We start from the raw sequence: 19,647 nt of genomic DNA on the forward strand, positions 1-19,647 counted from the left end.
CCAGTGACAGGGCAAATGGCACGACAAGCCTCATTATTCCCCTTCCACGACCTCGGCTTGATTAATCGTGTCGTATATCTCATAAACATAACCACAATCTCAGACAGTCGGCAGGCATGTAATAGATACATATACATTCCGGGTTAAACATGTTGATTCCATATGAATGGTATGTATCACACCTTTATAATCACCCAATTTATGTTCATGTAGAAATGAAATATCGAAGTGTAGGCGTAGTGTATAAACAAAATCACATATTTCCAAGAACCTGTCGTGCGCTGTCACATATCATTTTGTTTGTTTTCCTTTTTGCTGTGTATAGAGTCAAGCAGGACTAGATTCAATTTGGTTTGAAGACTTTTTTTGTACGTTTGCACCTCACAAAGTAGAAGTTTCACCCCAAACCGACCGCTCGGTGGGGGACTGGTGGCTAAATAGAGATGCTCAACTTGACAAGCTGACCCGATGGAGGCAGTTTCCTTTCACCGCGCGTTTCGCCTTAATCTGACTTCTCAATGGCCGATTTTGTGCTCCATTCAATGTCAGAAGAAAGGAGCACAAAGAAAAAGGTTTAAAGAATGACAAAAAGTAACAGAAACCTACGGGACAACCAATCCAGGAAAGACAAGCCAATCCAGAAATGACAGGGATAAATGATAGCTGAGATGCGCGCTTTTCACATGGTTCTGTATGGGCATTTACGAGTGTTAAGTAAGTGTGAACGTTTTATGCCTTAACAAGATTGATACTCTGAGGTGTTGTGCTTTGTATATGAAACCAATCCGAGTTTTGTTGTATACACTAGCAGTAAAGGATTGGTCTTATCTGATTTTATTTGTATGTATGTATTTATATATGGGACAAATTTGCGGCCAGTTATGTTGGGCTCGCTAACAACATTAACAGCAACCACTAGAGCTCGAAAATATCTGTATGTTTCGCGCTGTACGTAGGAAATCGTGTCAGTCATTACCAACACATGTGCAACTGTGTTTTTTTTATGTCATCTAAAATGTGATTAGAAAGCAAGGACAGGGCTGTATGTACAGAACTGTGGTTTGACCAGCCATGTTGGCAAATAGGATAATTAGTGGTGGGACAGGCGTGTCAATCAAACAGTTAGGCAGATCATACAAGGCGGACGGCTTGTCACTACGTCCTCACCGTAGGTCTATATGCAAGCTTGGTCTTTTCTTTCTAATTTTGTTGTGGTCCATATGAAATTACTGGCAATTGCAAGGACGTGGGCACCGGAGGATATCTCTTACTGACTCCGTTCCACCCTCCCCCACCCATGCGTCTTGTAGCGGCAAGCAACCATCCTTCTTAATTCACACAACAGAGCAATGACAAATGGGCAGAACGAAGCGGGTCGTTTATTTGCGTGTAGGCCTTACAGAAAGCGAACCTTCGGGGGACGTGGGAACTTTTAAATGAAACAGAACGAGCAATTTGGAGGCAACCAGTTGACAGTGATGTACCGGGTCCTCCTCTAAGACAAATGAGAACCTTCGTTAACACAATTCCCGGTAATTGAATTATATTCCCTCCAAGTCGAGAAGTGAAATGTAGCTACCCAAGAAAAACTACGAAGAGAAGACCAAAGTGCAATTAGAAATCATGCTGGGAGCAAATTAAAGTCTCGCGATAGTATCCATCTCTCGTCAAAGAAAACGTGAGCTTGCATGAATGTAGGCCGAGAGATGGAAACACAGAGCGTATTGTCAAATTGGATCTCTTCATACATTTAGTTTTAACGTCAATGGGAGCAACGGAGGCCGGCTATGATTTGTGTCCCGTGTTTAATTTCAAAATTGAACGCAGAGAGAAGTCACACTCCTTCGGGAAACTCATCTTTTATATTTCTCCGGTTACATCGCAAACGGAGTGACACAGAAACGCGCGGATTTACTGGGATGTTGCCCCGTCAGCAATAAGCGGACCAGGGAAGCAATGCAAAAATCGATGTCTCGTAGACAGCGCCTCACATGAATGCTCCCGGTCAGTCTCTCCTACAGTACCCGCCTTTTGCCTCTGTATGCGCCATCAGACACGGCAACCCCAGCCGCACATACAGGGACTTACTTACCAATCAAACCATTCATTACGCCCGCCGATCTATGGGCGTTTTAAATGGACAGGTACGGCTTCGTTAAGCAAGGAGGTAAGACCCTCCACTCGCCCGGGCCGCCGGCTGGCCACTTCTGACCTAGTGGATTTGGGAGGTAAATCCTCCTAGTGGTCAGCTTAACGAACTCAGATCAATATCCGGTGTTTAGGCATGCCCAGCTTCTATCTCAACCTTTTAATTGAGGAATCAACTTGTCGAGCGGGATGATTTTAGCGCGGTTTCTCTCCCATCCCCTGGCAAGAGATTCGTCTACTCGACCTTCAAAGAGACGGATCTAAATGTTAAGAATTTAATTATCGTCGGATTTTCAGGGTTAGTTGGACTTAGCGTTCGTCCTTGCTGTTGAAGGGTGTTTAGTGAGAGTTAGGTCCGACCTGTGGTTCGACCTGCTCTGGTTTCCTGTGAGTTTTGCGTGATGTACCTGTTGCGGGCAGACTCATGTAATGTTTTGTCTGAAGACATGTTGTATCAGCCTATATCAGCACAGCAAGGGACACGGAAGGAACATGAAACGCCTACATGTGTGAAGGGCAAAGGCGTTAATGTTAAGCGACAGGAAATCAAGTTGAGAAGTACAAATTACTAACGGAAAGCGGACAGTTTCTCTGGAGACTATGGCAACAAGGAACAAGATATGCCCTGCTCAACTTGAGAATAACATTACATGAGAACATAATCCTAAAGCATTGGACGACCTTACACCAAGCTCACCTTAATTTGATTTTTGTTTGAAGGGTCACCACGCAGTTTTTCACCTAAATCTCTGGACAAATATTCGGGCGTCGGATAGCGGTCCCGTCGGGTGGGCGGTAATCTACGCGTCGCAATCCCGGGCTCATTTTACTCTCGTTCCGTAAACACGACTTCCTTTGGGCAAATCCCCTCTGAGGCTGGGACTGGGATAGTTTTGGCTGAGGGGATTTTTGTAAACAAGAAGGGAGGAGTCGAGACTTGGGACGGGCTGAGATATATCAGCTGACGGACATTCCAGGCTGTCACAGTCACACTCTGAACAAAAGAACATACGTAGAGTCATACACAGGCAATGTCTAAATTACTAGTTTGCATGTATATGTTACGTTACTAACTTAAAAATTGAGAAATATTCAGCTTATCTCAAATCTTAGGTTACATCCATGGACATATCAGTCTTGGATTGCTAATGGTAAAGGTGTCATACAAAGGAAAATTGTTTCATTCGTCTATAGAGAACATGAGTTTATAATACGTAGTACGGATGGCGAGGGATGTTTTAGTATATCAGACCATCAGGCTTTCCAGGCCAAATAAAGTTTTGCCATCATTCCAACAGCAATCCTTCACCTTCCCAAGAACATCCTTTTATTCAGGCATACATACATTTCCGATGGCAAACTAAGGTAGCGGGCAAACTTTCCATGTTTTGAATCAAGGTAGCACGCTTTAAAATGTCTAGTTTGTTCCTGAACTTTACGCGGAGTCAAAAGCGGTGGGCGAGCGAGTTTCATATATCCAAGGATACTATTCCCTTATCCCCGGTTACATCTACAGTATATGGCATGATAATTATCGTGTGCCCGGGGTCTACAGAGACTACAGACGACCGCCGTTTTTTACTTCAGATCGGGCGGGAACCCGTGCAGATGGCCCTCTCGTTCCCCCGGGCGTCCCTCTGATGTTTGTGTCGTCTGAACCTCCTCAGTGGATCCCCTAAATGTCCCTAATGGAAGAGTTTTCAGGGGGCGATTTGTGGGGCACGACTCCGCGTTAGAAGCCGTGTGCCGCGCCCGCCGCCCGGTCCCGGAGAGAACCCGGCGATACGGCACGACTTCCACACCGCTGTCCTTTCATCGATGCGACATGTAGTTTGTCTTACTGAATTAAAAAGTGCGCCCAAATCGCCGGTAATGGAATTGCGCACTTGCGGGACGATTTGGCCCGATATCTGTGGGCTAATCAGCCCATCTATGTAGACTTAGGAAACATACAAGTTGGACCGGACAGATCTACTCGACCATCTTCTGTTAGGGGTCACCGTTAGCCCGGGCCTCTATTCATTTTCTAAAGATATCGATACATTTGGAAGGACCCCACATTTATAATGGAATTACCGAGCACCGGGGGAGCTCTTTTATCCTTTGAGGTCCACTTGAAGCCCGGCTGGAGAAGTGCATTAGGCACGAAGACGTCTCTTTCCCGGCCAGAGTAGAAAGGGAAGGTATTTTACAGAGTCGAACGGCACGATTTCATCTGAAAGAACAAAGTTTCCATGACACACAGAAAGGTATGTTGATTATGGCCGGTAAGATAGGAACATCGCGCGGAACTATCCATTAGAGCCCATTTCCACCCCACTCTAATATCCAGAAATATCTGCCCATGAACAAACGTCCATCATCGCGGGGAAAAGTAGACTTCAAATCCACTTTGTGGGCATTTACGTCATGTTTCATATATAGTCGGAAGCTTTTTTACTGTACATGTACAAATATGGGAGCACACTATGTACAAATCATTTTGAAAAAACTTATTTTCCACATACAGGGCTTGTCCTTAATCTTGTTATTAATCTAATGTAATTCACAGAAAACACTAGAGCATCCTCTTAGTGACCTGTCCAAAGTTTTAGCATGGACGTATAGGTACTCTCCGCTTTAGCAGTGCAATGGTGTCGTAAGCTAGCATTGGACGTCATATTACAGATAGAAAGTTCTTACTACCCCATTTCGTTGAACTTACAGAATTTGTCTTTGTAATGAGTCCATTTTGCCCATCCTGACTTTTACACAATGTTCACTTATGTCTGAAACATAAAGAGAAGCAGAGTGTTCACTGTGTAAGATGTCTAACACGTAGAAGACCATCAAGTTGTAAGCAGACAGCCTTCACATTCTTGTAACCAGTTTCGCGAAAGCTGTTGATTCCTCTCAGACGTTAGTACCAGTATCAGTTCCTATCCAAACAAAGGAGGCTGACTGGGGAGGCAATCGTCCACAGTTCCCTGCTGATTCGACAGGCAATTTGGGCGATAATCCTCTCCATTTTAGCGCCAAGAGTGAGCAAAACTGCCGCCTGCCTCCCCATTTCAGCGCGTTCTCTGTCAAGTTGGGCCCTCAAGACCGCGTGATTACAGCCTTCTCGAGAGGCTGCCCCCTTTTCCGAGAAAGATCGCAAACTTTTAAGGCATCGGAAAATTCACTGGAAAAATTATGACTATCTTAATTGAAATCAGGGCCTATTTCGAGACCATTAAGGGACCCTTTATGCTCCATTCTCGTCTTCAGACCGAACTAATGGCTCTTTGGAGTCAATTTGTCAGACTTAGAAGCTTTTTGGAGAGCCACCATTTCTTAAAGGGTTTAAACTTCCATGACAGAGACATCGACTCCGTTTGAAGATCTGTTGGGAAATCAGAGCGCGGTGTAAAAAGGGCCTCTTGGCAGTGCTCTTGCCTCCTAAAAAGGTCACTAATTGAGTTTGTTCGAATGTCACATCCGGGACCTTTTGTCAAGATGGCGGCTGTATAAGTTCAACTTTTTGTGGAACTTTGACTTTCCCTAAAACTTTAATTCAAATCCCTGCTTTTCCAGAAATGTGAACGTTGCTCAGGCGCTTTGAATATCTTACAAATAGTGAAATATACCGATTAGATATTCTGTACGTTAAATAATAACCAACAGATTTCATTACAGGGGGTCACAAAGCCAAGAAGGTCTAGTTGTTAGCCTCCTCGACAAAACCACTATCGTTGTACCTCCTAACCTTGTAATGAGGTAGCGTATACGTGTCGAAAACCTGCTCAAAACAGTAGCTAGCCACTAAATGTATAAATTGACGGGACAAATGTTCAATGTCATACAGTGAAAAACGATACATGATGAATACCTTGGCTGAGGGAAGAGTCGTTAGTTGGATGTGTCAGTGATAATGACATTGGGCTGAATTAATGGACGTGGGGAGGGGGGTGGTGCTCGTTTCACGAACCTGACATGGCGATATTGGCTGTTAAAGATTGAACCCCTGATATCAAGCTCGCTAGAACATCATACACCGCCGCCATCTCTGATCTTCCAGCGGCCTCCAGGCTTTATTGGTGTTTACAGTATCCGTGACCGTCTGTCTATTTATCTCCGTTATCGGCGAATTCTCGGGTCCGGGGTCGGATTATAGCGTGTAGCCGGCGGGATTCGGACAATATTCCCGTCCGATCCCCTGGTAATGGGGCATTATCCCGACTTATCGACCTGCCGAGCTCTTGGCCTTGTGTAAAGATGCCGCCAAGTGCAGGAGGAGCCGGGCAGAGGCGTCGGTCGAACCTCCGCGTTGTTGATAGACTCGGTGATAAGCCGGGAAACTTTACATGCGAAGAAGAATGGCCCTTCAAGTTTTACAGTCTTGTCAGAAAAGTGTACCTAACAGTGCACGAGAGTTCTCATCACACAACTTCCAGACACTGATGCATATAGATTTTATGTACTGTCAAATCGTTCATAGATTAATGCTTCGTTTGAAAGGTTACATGAAAATTAGATTACCACGCACGTCGAGAGTCCCAGACATTTGCCATCTTTAACGGACGTTGATTTTTGGTGCTATTCTGCTTATTTGGTGGAATATAATTTCTGGGGGTATACAACAAAAAGTACAGGGGCAAAATGATAACATGGACAGTCTTAAACTATAGCTGCTATGAAATAGAATGGCTGTTAGTAGGTTAAACATTTGCATTTCTCACAATACTTACATTCTATATCTGGGACAAATGTTGCAAGTATTCAATTGTGTGAGAATAATTCGTCTGTCTTTAATACATACGCTAAAAAAATAACACATGCCATTCTCCAGCGAACTAGCTTGGCCTGGCCTGGCCTAGCCTCTATAAGCTAAGAGCAACATGTATCGCTGTATTGGTCCTTCTAATAGCCGTGTGCTTTCCCACGCAAAACCGAAATGATTTCTAAATTCTTTGACCAACTTACCAGCGAATCAATTTGCTGCGATCGATTCGGGGTGGCGGCCGTGCGAATCGGTGGCCTTCAAATCGGCAGCCCAATATTGGATATGACCGCGAGGGGTTTCGGGCAATGGAGGGAGCCTCCGCCGAAAAAAGCCCAGAGTTTTCAGACATATTGAATGCCGACAATAAAGTTGACTTTAGGGACTGCGGTGTGTTGCCGTCTGGATCAAACCAAATGTAAAGTTAGATCAACGTGGACTTTCACTTGCCCGGACACCAGTTATGAACAGTAAGGAACAGGTTGTCTATATGCCTATTTATTTTTCAGTCAGCGTTTGTTTTATTTTGTTGTGATTTCCTCCCGTCAAAACCTGCTTTTTGTAGCACATGCTAGTGAAGTGGCAATAGACCAGGCTACAAAAGGAAAGAAAACAATGCTTGCTATCCAGGCACTCAAGTTATTATATTAGAACTAAGTGTCCTTATCCTTGGAAACTTTTGAAGGTTTCCAATATTTCTTCTCACTGTTGATTCAGCTTTATAAGATAAGATTAGGTTTACTGAACTGGTACATAATTACCCAACATCATATCAAAATGGCTTATCAACGCTCCTCTCTACAGAGACCGCATCAACACGCGTTTCTCTCTCCCGGGAGCAAATTAAGCCCAAGGTAACCGTTGCTTAATGATGCACTCCCTGCTGTGATCAAACTAATGAGTCAAACTGTATGGGACAATTATCTTTACTTGGAATTATATCACCTCGCTTGTGAAGTAACAGACTGCTTACACTTCTGTGATAATTGGTGATTTTACAGCATTAAGTTGAATTCTTAAAGTATTTGTCATGGAATTTGTTTTGTTCAGCAATCCGCTGTGTTTATTACACGAGGTGCTCATAAGTGTATCCCCCATGACAGGCGCTGCCATTTTTTAGTATCGAGAAGCATTCTAATTAGTTATAATTGAGTTAGAGTCTATTTCCCCGTACACCATGCCGTGATCGCTGTGGTAGCGCTTACATGTACACTGGCAGAAAATAATGATCTTGCCGCAACATTTAGTGGTGTTCTGTTGGATTTATACGGTGTTAGTGTCTCATCGCGTTTCCTTCAAAATGGAACAAACTGCGAGGAGAGTTCTGCAGTAGAATCTATCTCTGTCACCATGACGATCTGGCAGAGAAATGAGGCGATACGGTAAAGATTTTCCATGCCAATATTTTTGCCGATGTGATGAAAAGAGGAAAAAAGAAGCAAAAATCAGTTCGTAGTTTGTATCACACAACTGCTTATCTGGCTTTTTGGTGCCTTGGGATTCATTAAGTTTTAGTTTATTTTCTGCACCAATAATAACTGACTCCAGGCGGGACTAAACAGACTCAGGTACCTCCACCCCAACTCACTGGTCTGTTTCTACTTTTCGATTACAGTACAGGCAAACATAACATTTTATTTTAAACCATCATGTATCCTTATTCGTGACAAACAACCCAAAACGAGAAGTTCGTGTTCGCGCACTTCCTTCCTCCTTGTTATGACACCTTTTCATACCCGAAACCTTTCAGGCATTTAGCCCGTTGAATAAGGATAATGAACATTACTACTCCTTTTAGGCCACGGAACGTCTTCAGTTATGTCTTAAGGCAGGTTACTGCCCTTCCTTGGCTATTTCTCCACCGGTAGCTTGGACGCATCATGCGTACTTCCGTTACTGAAAAGGTCACTGTCCTTGGTGCTGAAAATACCTCGCATGGCGAGTGCGTGCGTATCCTGGGTTTAAAAAGTTGCTTTTGATGTACTTATTAATATAAAGTCGCACTGACAACTTGTTAGCCTGGAAATCCTGTTCCACCAGGCTGAATATCATTATACAATGCTAATTGCCTGTACCAAATATAAGCTTCCGAGTATAAATACATCTTACTAGAACTCCATTTTAAAACCCTGTCAGATTATTTTAACTCCACAGCCGGCCTGTGATATCACTGGCCAGTCTTACCGAAAATGAGATCAATCAGGCGTCGTAGCAATCAGAAAAGAAGATAGCATGGAAGTATCCAAAAGGACAATTACCTACATGTACGTCCGTGAACCCCCCCCCCCCCCCCCATCCCTTGGGTGCGTCCTACTGTCACCATATGTTAGCACACATCACGTCCCCGTCTGCTGACGCCGCACGATCCCGATCAAATTCTGCCGCTCCAACGGTCACTCCTCCTCAGCTCAATCAACATCCGTTCTCGTCAAAACCAGTTGCCATGGTAACGGAAGTAAGCGAACTTCTTCCTTTCGTATTCATAGATGTCCGGAGCCAAAAATTAAGTAGCGTGTTCATCATGACACGTCTTTGCTTGATAACGAGTTATATTATAATTGACTTGTATAGGCAAACTAAGGTGTATATTAGATTCTACTTTATATAATTATCTAAGCTTGTATTTAATGATGGTGCAATTTACAGCTCGTTTCATTATGTGACCCAATCAATCACACATCAATATTCAAAGGCTTTGATAATTTTTGTCATGTACTTTGGTAAGTTTTGTTTGTTGATATAAGAAATTCCAACATATACACTACAAGCAAGAACTGCTATAACTCATATGAACTACATTGTAAAGTTTGGTTATATAATAAGTTTGTATTGTACTCATGAGTTTAGGAGGATTTCCCATTGACGACAATCACGTGGCAGATAATTGGTCATCAGAGACAAACAACGGCAAATAATTAGACCCTCGCTTCTCACTTGACTGATCATTATAATCAAAATAACGACTTTGATGCAGCATGAATCACGCACGCTGCGAGGCGGATTGATTTATAGACCCAGTTATGCAGTCTTTTCCTCGTTAATTCAATTCCAAAGTCTCTCTTTAAACTTGACAAAGCACAGCAGAAATGTTTCTTGATTGGAAACGAAGAAATAAAACTTCAATTAATCAAGCAGTCTTTTGACTGGAATCCAACTCTGATGCATACTTGAAAAATTGAACTACCTTAGGCACGTTTTCTTATAAAAAAAGCTTTACCGTTTAAAGTATATAACCTAATTCCTTCCAGCTATTACTACTTAAGAACGTAAGGTGTTATCTAAATGTTTAACACAGAGGTAGTACTGAGTACAAAAAGTCATTCATGCGTAGTGATTTAAGCTGTGTAGCTGTGAGGTGGACAATACGTCTGTCTTATCTAACATATGATCAGCTTACTTCCACGGCCAGGATGCTCCGTGGGGCGTCCTTACTCGAACCATTAACCAACGTCGTTAGGCCATGTGCACACCTGCTCATTTTGAGGGGGAAACAATGATACGGCGTCCGCTGTGACTTTGCTGAGCGTTTTTTATTAGCTGAAGAAGAGCAGTAATAACGTAGATTTTTTTTCCATTTGCGCTGTCATTCTAGTTGTAAGCGTGTGACGGAAACAACGAAATTGACAAGTAAACTTTAAAGTTACATATATGCATTGAAAACTCTTTTACAAGACTATTCAATGATAACCTAGCTACAGCCATGCATAGTGCGCACTATGAAAAAACAACATTTTACAATTCGTGATATTCTGAATGCTATCTGCAGGTCAGTACAAACATTTAGAAGGAAAAAGTATCGCTCTTTTCTATACAAATGTAGTGACCAATCATCCCAACACTAATTTTCATCCAGCACGACGGAGACAAAGTATCGCGAAAGACTAGTGACGCTGAACAAAATATTCAGTTGTGATGTCCACCCAAAGGAGTGATTTATGCTGGAGTAAAATAATGTTTGGCATTAATACAGGTATCATTTATTCCACAGAGCCCCCAACCTGAGTCCGGAGGCAATAAAAATGCACGGCTCCTTCAGAAAACGACTCCGTAACTGCGCATAACTAAGGTCTCCAAATTGGAAGGATGGAGCTTTGGCGGATAAGAGAGTTAAGTGCCTCAAATTAAGTTCTTGAAAAAATGATGAGCTTGGTATTTAAGAAAGGATCGGGAGCTTGGTCTTGTGACTTTGTTATAAAGTCGAGGTAACCCGTGAATTTTGCTGGTACGTATGGCGAAGCGGGGGACGTAGTTGGCAGCGTACGTGCCAATGAAACGTACATCTGTGCTATGCGGTATAAACTTTGAAGTATACTGCCAATATACAACAGACGTTCACAGAAAATAGGTTACTAGTAACACAAAATGTGCACAAGTTAACTCCGTGGTAGGAATACGTTTTCACTAGTGGTGATACTGCAAAAGACAGTTTAATGTGATAAAGGGATGACAATCCCTTGGTGAATACACATTCTCATCACACATAAAATGCCATGGAAAAGAAAATGCAGAATAGATAGATTTTGATACACATGTTTATGTACATGTACATGTGCTAATAGAAGGAACTAATGATCACATCTGGGTGATCTAAATTTAGCATCATTTTTTAGGAAGCGAGTTGAGGTGTTCTACCCGGACTGCAGCATCAGCTGCGCTGACCGCTCCGGCTGTTCGGCTACAAATCGCTCTCCGCAGACCCGATTGAACCTCCCAATTTGTCGATATCGTCCCATAACTCCTAATTAGGCTCCTGGCTGTTATGAGTTAATAATTGATTTGGGGGATTGAGGGTTCAAGCAGCGCACCGCGCTCATTAAATTTGTTCGTGGGATCGAACAGCGTTTCCCCCATGATTCATGGCGGCATGGAGCTAGCCTAGCCGCGCAGGCGCATTAGACTGGCCATATGTTCCTTCGAACTCGAGATGGAAGTCAGCTGATGACAGAAGAGCTTTTTTAATGATGCAACTTCAGCACATACGAATTGTATTTTTCTAGAGTTATTACTTGGTCATCATTTTGGGGTGTAGAGGTTGTAAGGACTCGTTGTGCGTTTTACTGCGTGGGGCCACTACTGATGCATGGCCCGCCTGTCTTTGGAGTGCAAATATCTTAATGTACTAGATAGTTAAGGCCTGGTCGGTGAGTAGGAGAGGCAGTCATGGTCAAGGTTATATGATCAAGCTTCATGTACTTTTCTCACTGATGGCGTTTTCACGGAGGCATCAATGGTCCACAGTAACCATATCCTTATACGGTAAATTACTTCTTATAACATTACTGTTATACCGACGCAATCTGCAGCTTAATCATCCAAATGCGAAAATGGGACAGAATATAGCACGTTAAACAAACAGAGGATGCTTTGAGTTTCGAAAAGTATTCCATTCACAAAACACGTTTTCATTTAAGCCAAGTTTATGAAGACCTTGCCAAGCTGACACAGCTACAGAGGTCCAACAACATATGGACTCATCAACGCGGACCTCCAGCTCAAACGACGCCCTGGCAACCTCTCCCATCCGCCCAAGGACACTGTGATCTGTGGATGCAATTTGCGGGAAACTTCCGACTGAAAAACCATTAACCCTGGCGTAAGTTTCAATCCGCGTTGACACACCGCCACCGACATTTTTCAATTTCGTCCTGACATTTTCGCAACTTTTGACCCGCCGACACCCGCCATGCATCACGCCCGGCCTCCCGACACCGCCATGATGCGTTTTTGTTTCTGCTCCGGTGGACAAGAGGACAGATTGGTCATGAGCGGCTGGAAATCATGTTATTACGACTTTGACATAGTTTTACGACAGTACGACTTTACTTGCGACTTTACGACAGCGAGTAAGCTTGCGACAATATGTCATTTTGCGGCGGACTACCTATCGTATGATCCTGCCAACAATAGAAAAAAAATGCACAATGTTGACAGGATGATAATGTTAATGGTGTTCATTTTCTATCATCCTGTCAACAGAGCAATTTCTTCCACTATTGACAGGATCATCCTGTTAATTACCTCAGGCTTACCGTGTTGTGACTAAGACAAGGGACGTCACAAACTATCCGAATGATTCTGAAAGAAGAACATAGATAAACCTCTATAATTTTGATGTCATCATAGATTTACCACATACCATCATAAATACACCTTGGTATTCCTGCGTGGAATAAGCGAATCAATAAAATATGTAACTCTCTTCACATTACTGGCTACATGTATTAGATAATGGAGCGATTCAGTTGTACATGTAAGTGTCAAGGAAAATTCCTTCGGTGTTGTAAGAGCATTGATTTATCGAATAACGTTAGAGAGTAATTGTTCATGCAATTTGAGTCCTCTGAAATACCACAACCCTGTTCATTCACATCAGCAATACGTATGTACGTAACTTTCACCTAACTCGATCGCCAAGATAATGCCTAGAAACACAACGATCTCTTTCATGACAGTGCCATTCGTGTACCCTGCCTTACCAATCTAGTGGTAGGTATTGTCGCCCTATTCCATGTCCACAGAACATGCTAACTTTCACTGGCCAGGAAATTAGCCTCACAAATTTGCGACAGGGAATGGAGTTAATAACCTCTGGCGTTGTTAAAATCACTGCCGCCCATTTCGGCCACCTCAAACGTGCTAGTTCTGTATAATTGATTGACATCCCTTACAACAAGGCTCCGCAATCTCCAGTCTAATTCAATTTAGATCGATTCCACAATTTAATTTCGCCCTTGGCTGCCGGGAGGGCCGATCCTTATGCATGACCGTGCCTAGGCCGCGGCATTACGGGCGCCTTTACGCCAGAACTAATGGCGGGCTAGATTGAATTTCGCGTCGTTCTCTCCTTGTTTTTACATTTACGAGCTGCAGCAGTGGAAATGAAACGAACTGATTTAATGTGGAGATAGTCACGGCCAGGAGCTGCCCCGGGCTTACCTGGACTGATGGAGAAGCTGAACTCCAAACCACAAAGCTGTGTCGGCTCCGGAAAAAGCTTCAAATGACATCAGACTTTAGCATTGTATTGGCGTGTGGTGCACTTAACAAGCAAATATTGCCAATATCATATAGCAAACAACCGATGCTGTACACATGCAGGAATTTTTTCACTTTTTCTGCTCGATGTTTGGCCAATGTTGCATCAGAATTTCGTCCGTTGCATACATATGATATCTTTCTGAAAAATTTGGTAACTAAAGACAAGATGCGATCCATATACGCGAACACGGCCTTATGCGATACGTCCTGCACTGTCTAATTGATGTAGGCTGTTTAGACTTGGCTCCGTAGAAAGCAAAACGATTGAGCGGTTGTTCTCCAAGCAGATGGTGGGTCGGGGTAGTAGTGGCCGGGATTTCTTACTGCTCTCTCCGCTCTCTTTCCCTCCATTCCCCTCACCCTCTCCGGACACTTCTATCCCCCGATCCAAACTCGACTTGGATAATACCAGCGGTAGGATGGTATCCAGGACGCACACGACTAGCGCCGTGTAGCTAGAGAGCGCTTTGAACACATCACTCTTAAATTTCTGACACGGATCCGTTGCATTTCTTGGTACCTGTTTGTGTATTTGTATTTGCAATAAGGATTAATATGTTTAAACACGACCTGATACGATACGTTCTTTCGAAGTGCTGTACACGGCTAGCTCCGTTATTCTTCGATCCATCTCCTGGCGCGAGCCGTTCCCGCCTCTTTCCTCTTTATCCTTTATCAGCAACTCGATTGTCCCTCCCTGACAGCCATTCAGGCCTGACTTACGGCGAGCCGTTATCGATCTGCGCCTGGCCTTTGTTGTTTGTCTTGCTCGTTGACGCGGCTCAGATTAGGGGTCCGGAGTTCGAAACCCGGGCGAACCCAGGGCCTCAAAAGGTCAAAGAGTTGTGAGTCAGTGGCATATGTCACAGTATCACAGGTCGGGACCTGTTTTTGTAATTAGCTGAAAGTATTTATGCCAATTGTGTAATGCTGCACCAATACTATAATTGAAGAAACCATTGGGATTCAAGATCGATAATCAACAAACCCCTGGTAGACAGAGCAGCATGATACCACAAGCTCGTTACGCTTCTAGGCACGGCCCTACAATAGAGACCTGTATCTGACCACTTTAAAAAAAGGAACCAAGTTGGTTGAAGACACAGAGGGCGCCAAAGAGAGGACAATTCTTTACCAGACTAGTCGTGTTGGCGACTTGAAGAAAACGCAGTTGTCAACACGATTTCACACTGCGATCAACGACTTTATTACAACTGCAACACAAACGCGGATACAGTGACATGCGCTTTATCTGACCAAAAGACTTATAGTGATATAATAATACATTTGAGGAAACGTAATGACTATACTTTTTGCGACAGCTAACGTTTAAGCTAAACCACATACATTCGTCACGAACAGTTTGACACGAAGGATAAGAAAATGGTGAAATGAGACTGGGGACCATGAGTCAACTTTTGACAATTTCACAACTTTCTCAGTTTACAGCAACGTTAGCTGTAATATGATTTGCTTACACTCTTCTCGCTGCATGTTGTATCCATCCTGTAAGTGGCATCATAAACAACAGATACAATACGTAAGGCAAGCAATTGTGGAGTCCTTCCAAGCGTTCAACAAACCGGTTTTCGGGCTCCCTTCGGTAATAGTTTCAACGGCCGCAGCCGTGACCTCAATAGCGTGGAGGTCAACCTATCTCCGCTATCTCTGTCCTGCACTGGCCCTAAAGGACTTGTACACAGCACGTTTTCTACACGGGAAATACGCACCGCCAAGTTCAGGGATATCGAAATAAAGTGTTCAGGGACAAAGGAAATTAAATTAGTTTGCTTGAACGGTACATAAGTCACAAGAAATGGGTGAGGGAGTGAAAGTCGAAAGCAAAGGAATCGTTCAAGATGATCGCCATTTTCTTCTGCGAAGGGTGTCAAGAGCGATTCTCATAGAATGGCAGCGCTTTCCTTTTTGAGCAAATTTGAAAAGAAGCAAATAGTTTCTGGATGGCGAAGATGTGTTAATACACGAATCTTTGAAAGTGTGTTATATACTACTGTACTGAGAATGAAGCAATTAGAGGGTTACAGGGACATGTCATGTGGATGTAAATACTGGGTTAACGAGGACCAGGGGATCTGCTGGGTCCTGTACAGCATGAACATATAGGTAAGGGCTGCAGCTGAGGTTCACGTATTGGCTTCAGGGTCTGGTATATACACAAAACAGTACTTTGGGCTACGGTTCGCATGGCGTCTTACACACTTTGAATCGCCTATACGAAAACCTACAAAGTTCAATGTACAATGTAGTCTAATTTGGGCTGCGTTATAGGGAAGTAACAGCGTAGAAAACCAACTTTACAAATAGCAAAGTTTCAAAATGTTGCTATAGTTCCACAACAGATATTCACCATTTTACAAGTGCGTGAGTTTACAAGTTCCCATACAAAGGAACCACTTGTAGCACCGATGCAGTTCCTGGTATAACTTAATGTGTAAGCTGTAGGTATGACCCTTGTGTCCTTTAAGCTGACTTTGATTGAAAAGAAATTGAAAACCGTAAATCTCGCCACAAGACTATAAAAAAGGAGAATTCAAAGCCCGCACAACAAAAACGACTAAGTAGATTTTCCACCCTAACCTCGCCGGCCATAATTCTATTTTCCGATAAATAAAGTTGCAATAGTGTGTAATTAAATGACTTGACAATGTCGTGATACCCAACCCTACCATCACGACTCAATTTACGAAATCCTTTGTCTCGTACGGAATACATCAGTATAAATCTTCCTCTCACCTCCTACTTAGCGCCAGGACACAATGAGAACGGAAAGACAAATCTGGTCTGGCCGACCCGCGAGGCGAACCGATTCTCTCTGCCATTTGAAAGAGTTAGAAGTCGTTTTGTGTGTGTGTAATTCTGTTACCCCTCCCTCCCACCGACAGGCTTTGTGGGCAGGTTGAATAGGGGAGACATGGCATTCAAGGCCTGCCAGTCGGGGTAAGTAAGCTGTAAGGCAGACCAAAGAAACTGTCTTCTATTTCTGAGTGTTACACAGAGCGTTAGACGAGATATATGTTTCACGATTCTGTTGGCCTTCCACACATTTAGTACTGTCATTTTAATTTCTATTGTCACCTCAAATGGTTGTATAAAAGGGCACCCAAAGTTTGCACCCCTATGAGTTAGCTGGGTTTAGTAGGTTTCGTTTATATCCTTATCTTGGTGTTACATTATATCATTTGTGCTGGACATTGGCCTCTTTTGTGGTGCACTCGCTCTGCAGATATATAGAATCCAGCGACCTCTATTCGATATTCATTTGCTTGGACGTTGTTGTTTTCAATTATACGTAAAACAGATGTTGTAAATGGGTTTCCAAGACTGTCACTTGCATTACAGGTCATATGCAACTTGAAGCCCCGTCAGTTTTCTTCCTATAACCTGACAATTATCTGAATGGGAGCTGTCATGTTGGAGACAGGACACTGACGGGACGCTTCGCGCATGAGCAGCTCACTGGCCGTCCTCCGGCAGGTGATGAACGTTCCTGGAACGGACTCCCGGAGATCATCTCCCCATTCCCGGAAGAACGTCTCAATCAGAAGTATACTAAACTGTCTATCATGAACCGTGAACAAAAGGGATGGGGAGGGACGGTTGTGACATAGCGGAGGTACGGGGATGGGACTCCTAGCGACCGTACGCAGTGTGTGACCGCGAAACAGGCGTATATAACAAAGTAACAATGGCGCAAATCGGAGAGGGTGGGAGCCACCTTTTCTCAGTCTGACGTTTCAATAACTATGACTGTCAGCTGGTCTTCCGGTACAAGACAGAAGATGACAAGGATAGAGCGTCTTCAAGATAACAAAAACAACAATAATGGAGCGAGTAGACAAAGATAGCGGGGATAGACATAATCTTCAAGCAGATCCTACGGTATAGTATAAGATAGTATCGAAAGCTTGCAAAGGAGTGAAGCCACACACACTCCTAGGCCGGCTTCACTCCTTTGCCAACTTTTGATACTATCTTATGCTACCGTAGGATCTGCTTGAAGATTAGGACAGACAAAACTTGGATATTTTCGACCTAGCTGTGCACAGTAGCAGCCAACTCAAAATCAGACATACGACGAATAATTCACAATTTTATTGCAAATTCACGCCCGAGGGTTGATTGCAAACAAAGCGCACTATAGGTACACAAGGAGAATGGAAAGTATAGACAAATTAAAAGTCTAACAACAGCTAAATGTCATGATTCCCAGAAATATATGCAGCTGTAGGAAATACCCCCAGATGAAGTAAACATAAACAGTAATAAGAACATTAGCACAAAAGTGTGAAACGTTTCACAACGGTTCGTTACCAACTCGAAAAGAGGTTTATCTTCGGAAACCATTGCTGAGTCAACAAAAGCTCATCATGTGAAGTTTCTATTATCACATCACCGTGAATATCATCATGTATCCACCAGCGATGACACGGTTATGTCGGATATCGCGGGGTGTAGACAAGTGTGCCGTGAGAAAAAACAAGATTAGCTTCGACACCTCCGCAGATTGCTTTTAGACGAGCGTGCCTGGCCAGGGGTGGGTGTTGTGAGAACTTCGACACCTCTACTGATTATCACACACATACGTCAGCTTGATGTCACTTCCTCTTGAGAAAAAAGGAACATTTTCATTAAAGAAATACTTGCGCTCCACAATATGCATGCACACTCCCAATCCACAAGACGGCGATCACTGAACAACCGTACAGTGACCAAATTTTACGTTTTAAAAGACAATAAAATACACAAAACATGAAAAAAGGCATAGTTCTTTATCTATGAAATTACTTGAGCGATATCTATGAAATCTTTGATCGCTTCGCAGTCGCAGTGCAGTCGCAGTCTCTAATGGAAAGGGGCATTTTGCTTATAATGTGACTGGATTTTTCCATAGACTTTCGCACTTTGACATCAAAACCATTGAGTTCATGAGACCTTTATGACTTATCAATCATATCTGCTCAATTTTTCAGATGAACTGCAATCTTATCATAGATAGGGGATTTCGACTATGCATCGAAATGATAAGGTTCTGACTTTTTGTTTTGTTTTTCTTGTTGATTAGATCCCGCTCACACCAGCGGGTACCCAGGTCGTTGACCCCAGCATATGCTGCGTGTGATCTCGTGCGGATGGGAAAACTCACACGTCACAACGTCACGTGGCGTGTTTTGATACGTCACATGGACGTGAAGAGGGGGCTTCATAGGGAGTGAAAAAATAATACGGTACACCCCCTGGCAAAATATTTTGTTATATAATAGGGAAATTTTCAATTATTACCTCCATGAAATGTTGTTATATGACATGGGAAATTTCAATATTGCCCTTTTCAACAACAATTCTTTATAACTTGATAAAGACGTTATCAACCTTCTTTGTATGATACCAAACCATGTATCGTTACAATGTTAAAGATTGGACAGAAACACATACATAGCTACGTTCCTGATTAGATGATCCATATAGTTTTCAATTGTGGTAGATACATGTACCATATTCTTTTTCAATGTCAGATTGGCTTCTCAAGCAATTTAGTGCGATTTTTCCTATGAAAAAAACTTTCATTCTAAACTATAGCATATCAAAATCCACATATAGGAAATACGATAAACTATCTCACAGTACCCGTCAAGTAAATCAAAGTAACGTACTTTTATCACTATAATAGTTGCGCTATGTACTATCTAGAAAGACCCACG

This window comes from Branchiostoma floridae, chromosome 13, assembly GCF_000003815.2.
Source record: "Branchiostoma floridae strain S238N-H82 chromosome 13, Bfl_VNyyK, whole genome shotgun sequence".
Classification (NCBI taxonomy): Eukaryota; Metazoa; Chordata; class Leptocardii; order Amphioxiformes; family Branchiostomatidae; genus Branchiostoma; species Branchiostoma floridae.